Here is a 5135-nt window from a genome sequence, read left to right on the forward strand (position 1 = left end):
TTGTTGTTGTTGTTGTATATTTTTGAGACTGAATCTCACTCTGTCACCAAGGCTAGAGTGCAGTGGTTCAATCTCAGCTCACTGCAACCTCTGCCTCCCATGTTCAAGTGATTCTCCTGTCTCAGCCTCCCAAGTAGCTGGGATTACAGGTGCCTGCCACCACACCCAGCTAATTTTTGTATTTTTAGTAGAGACTGGGTTTCACCACGGTGGCCAGGCTGGTCTTGAACTCCTGACCTCTGGTGATCCACCTGCCTCAGCCTCCCAAAGTGCTGGGATTACAGGCATGAGCCACCTCTCCTGACCTAGACTTTTTTATTTAAAAAACTGGGAGTATGGCCGTAATCCCAGCACTTTGAGAGGCCTAGGCAGACAGATTGTGTGAGTCTAGGAGTTCGAGACCAGCATGGGCAACATGGCAAAGCTCTGTCTACCCCCCCTACAAAAAAAAAGCCGGGGCTTGGTGGCTCACGTCTGTAATCCCAGCATTTTGGGAGACCGAGGAGGGTAGATCACTTGAGGTCTGGGGTTTGAGACCAGCCTGGCCAATGTGAAACCCTCATCTCTAGTAAAAATACAAAAATTAGCCAGGTGTGGTGGCATGTGCCTGTAATCCCAGCTACTGGGGAGGTTAAGGCAGGAGAATAGCTTGAATCTGGGAGATGGAGGTTGCAGTGAGTCGAGATCACGCCACTGCACTCCAGCCTGGGCGACAGAGTGAGACTCTGTCTCAAAAAAAAAAAAAGTTATAAGATGATCTGGCTCCTACTCTTGGTCTCTTTATGCTGCACTCATTTCTCATAAGTAAAGATTTTTATGTCAATAATTTATGACTTATTAAATAGATTGGTGTTCTGATTCATAAAATCAAAGGTATTTGAAGTCACTTATAGCAAGAACACAAAAAATAAAGTAGAAATGAAGATGGGACATTATAGTCATTGAGAAAATCAGGCACCCAGGTACAGAAGTCTGAAGTCCTTGGACGTCTTTACCTGATTTATCTTCTTTTTGTTTCTATGTTTTTTTGTTTTTCTTTCAGTAATCTTCTACAATCTCCTTTGCAGTATGGAGAATGGTTGGAAAACGTTCTCAGAATGTATTTTCTCTTGGCATATTGCTAAATATTGGGGAAGGAATAGCCTTGTTATATGTGGTATCAGGTGTTCTTTTTTATGTCTTTATTTTATTTTATTTTATTTTATTTTTTTAGGAAATATTTTTTAAAAAACAAAAATAAAATTAGAGACAGGGTCTCACTATGTTGCCCAAGCTGGTCTCGAACTCCTGGGCTCAAGTAATCCACCCACCTCAGCCTCCTAAAGTGCTAGGATTACAGGCATGAGCCACTGTACCCAGCTGGTATCAGATATTTTTGAGTGTCCATCTGAGAGCATTACCAAGGCTTAAGGGAAGATGCTACGTGTTTCATTCCAAGCAACATGTATTTGCTTGGAATGTTTGTTACAAAACAAACGTTGGACAAAATATCTGCCTCTTCCCAGCTCTCTTAGTCAAAAATATCCTCCACCCACTACTGCTTATAAGCTACTGATGTATGGCACTTGATTGTGATGGACGAGGGGCACTGGACTGGGATGGAATGGTTTAGTATGTGCACGCTGAGGCCATTAAAATCCTTTGCAAAAGTTGATTCCTCAGAACTGTGTCTGACCCCGAGATGCCATTGTGCCTCATGAGCTCCTAAAGTCTCCTAAGACCTTGCAGGCTATATGTAGCAGTCAGGTTAGGTTCTTAGGCTCTGTAGTCAGAATTACTAGCTTCAAATTCTGTTTCTTACTAGTTGTCTAACTTTGCGCTTAACTTCATGTCTTGGTTTCTACATTGAAAATTCAGGATGATTGAGCTCACTTCATAAGGTGGTTGAATTTAATTAATTAATTAAATTAGTTAATTTCCATAACCTCTAAGAAAGTTCATGGTTCATAGTAAGTGCTCAATAAATGTTGGTAATAATTACTGGTCTTTTCTCCCTGGTAGGTATGGCTACTAACAAATATATAACTTTCTGGTGGCTTTGATCTGATCCACAGTGTTAAGAGCACCAACATGACAGGTAGATTCTATGCTTACTCCTCCCATAGGGCCTCCTTCTTCTGCGTACAATACTCTCCTGTTCATCTCCAATCCCAGTTGTGTAACCGCCCAAGGAGTTCGCTTTGCCCACTGTCTAGACAGAGCCAACCAATTCATGAACACGGGGAATTGCAATACAGAAAGAGTAATTCAAGCAGAGCCGGCTGTGCGAGAGAACAGAGTTTTATTATTACTCAATTCTGTCTCCCTGAGCAGTTTTTAAGGATAATTAGCTGGGCGTGGTGGTGGGTGCCTGTAATCCCAGCTACTCGGGAGGCTGAGGCAGGGAATTTCTTGAACCCAGGAGGCGGAGGTTGCAGTGAGCCGAGATCGCACCATTGCACTCTAGCCTGGGTGACAGCAGCGAAACTCTGTCTCAAAAAAAAAAAAAAAAGAAACATATGACTCCCAAATAGAAGGCATATTTGAGACCAGCTACATTCTCTAAAAGTGTTCTGTTGTGTTATTTTTGCATAGCCTGATTAAACATTTAATGCACTTATCCAATTCTTTCTTACCTGTGGATTTTTTTTTCTCTGATGGCTATAATCATATAATTTTACAAAGGGCTATTGATCACTGTAATTTAGCTTATCTCTTTATTACAAAATGCCATTTAACTCTTACTAAGTCATCAAATTCTGGTAACTGGCATAAAAATAACTCTGGGGCAGCCAGCAAGCAATCAGGAATTGCTGAGGCCTGTATGGTTCAATTACTTTGAGTAAAGTCTACACATTTCGATAATTGTTATGGTGAAATAATCTTGTGTGCATTTTTTATTTTACTTAGAAATAAGAGTTTGTTGAATAGATTCTCTTTTTTTCTGATGGCCTAGTGTTGCTTGCCAAAATGCAATAAAGCTGAGCTTCAGGATCTTAGTGCTTTCCAGGCCTGAACTGCTAGCATTTTGTTTTGCTTCTCAGAAGAGAAAAGCATTCTCATCAAAGACCATATTTATTAATACACTGGCATATTTCGTTCCTGAGTGTGACAAGAGAATTAAGGATAGAAGAAATTTCAGTTCTTTCAAATCCACCCACAAGAAACAATTGAATGGAGCCTTCCTAACATGAGGCTATTTTAAGAAGGGGAAGGATGCTAATTTTTGGGTGCCGATAGACAAAGGAGGAAGCAATGACACCAACAGCCTCATTCTCCCTAATTGCCCATCCTTCTCCTAGCAGTGTTCTCCCTCAGGATGGAAGTGCCTGGAAGTGCTTCTAGTGGCCACTCCTGAACCACAGACTATCCTGGGTTAACATCTTCTGTTGTATATTCAGAAGGAAAAAACCAAGGAGTCATCTGTGGTCTCAGGGTATCATCTGAACAAGCAATATGCACCCAGCGAAGAACACTCTATCCCCTTAGAGAGTTTCCAGTCCTTTCCCACATAAACAGACTAACACCTGCACTCCTTTCCTCATCTCTCAGGGCATGTCTGTCACAAACAGAACTTTCAGAAATCCTTTATGAAGGTATAGACTTCAAACTCCTGTGAGTTTGGTTATTATGAATCTACTCTTTGAGCCTAACCCTCTTTGGGCACACTGACAGAGCTCAGACCCTGGGCTAGGAAGTCCCTGTTTGGCCAGCTTGTCAGACTCTATTGCTGTCATCCCTAGTCCATTTAAAGGGAACTGCAAGAGTTACAATATTCTGTATATTTCAATTAACATTACTGTACTAGGGAAAGTAGTGATGCTTCCTTTCAGTTGCAGATTTATTGTCTCTAAATTGGGGGTCTTCTCAATCCAAGTTTGCCCTGTGAACATGTTGTGAAATTGTCATCTGAAGCAGGCCCCTCAAAGATGGTTGAGAAGCCTTGCATTTTCCTGAAGAGCAGAGGACACTGTTTGTCTTGGTAGAATTCCAAGCCCAATCAGTAGCTACGAAGAGCAAGAAGAAAGGAGCATGTGTTCAAAGCTTTTTCTTATCAAGTCTTTAGAGTGCAGGCCCTGGGAAAAATGCTGCAGGTACATTAGGATGGAAAGATTATGCTTGGAGAAGGCCCTTGGCTAATGAGAACATAGGTCTAGTAGAATATTGAGGAGCCCTTTGAGGAGAAAACAATTAGCTTTTTCGAAGCTTTCCTTATTAGAGACCAACTCACTATTACTAGTAAATTAGACATACTAAGAATTAGATTATTCAAGAAAAAGGACTTCAGCCACAGAAGTAAAATGGGCAGAGTTAGATTAAGAGGAAGCAAATATTCAATAGGAAGCAAAGAGTAAACAATACATGCATTCCTTGCTAGTAATAAGGCAAAAAATGCAAGAGAAAGCACATTTAGGATTCTATTTGACCTTTCTCAAATAAAGAAAACTGTATTTAAAATAGTAGCCCCCATTTCTGATGAGATTGTGACAAAATTGAGGTGAGAATAGGAATGACAATAGGAATACCATTTGGGAAAACAACATAGCCATAACTAGCAACAGGCTTTTATTGACTGTATAGTTCAATGATTTTTAATATATTTTCACAGTTGTACAACCATTAGCACAATCTAGAAACAGTCTCGAAAACATTAATATCCTTGAAATTACTCCTGGATCAAGAGCAGTTGTTATTCTGTGTTGAGTACTAACTCAGAGCCCAACACTTTGTATGTAATTTATTAATTTCAATTCTCACAACAATCCTATGAGGAAGGTGTTATTAGTGACCCTTCTTGATAAATGAAATACTGAGATATGGAGAAGTGAAGAAATTTGCCCAAACTACCATGGATAGTGTTAAAAATCAGATCATCTCTTTCCAGAACCTGTACTCATAACCAACCACTACACTATAAGGAAATAATATAACAAAAGTAAAAAAACTCCAAGTAGGAAGAGTTAATTACAGAATTCTGCAGGATCCAATAATGGGCATAAGTTAAATGCTCTATGATCCAACACAGAATAGGTTTAATAGATTTTGGTGTGTCTGCTACTCAGCCATAAAAAAGGAAAATAGTAGAGCCTGTAGAAATAAGGAAAATATTTATGAGATTCAATAGCAGAGAATAGTAGTTGTTGGATGAATGAATA

Source organism: Mandrillus leucophaeus, unplaced genomic scaffold (genome assembly GCF_000951045.1).
Source record: "Mandrillus leucophaeus isolate KB7577 unplaced genomic scaffold, Mleu.le_1.0 Scaffold182, whole genome shotgun sequence".
In the NCBI taxonomy this organism is placed as follows: Eukaryota; Metazoa; Chordata; class Mammalia; order Primates; family Cercopithecidae; genus Mandrillus; species Mandrillus leucophaeus.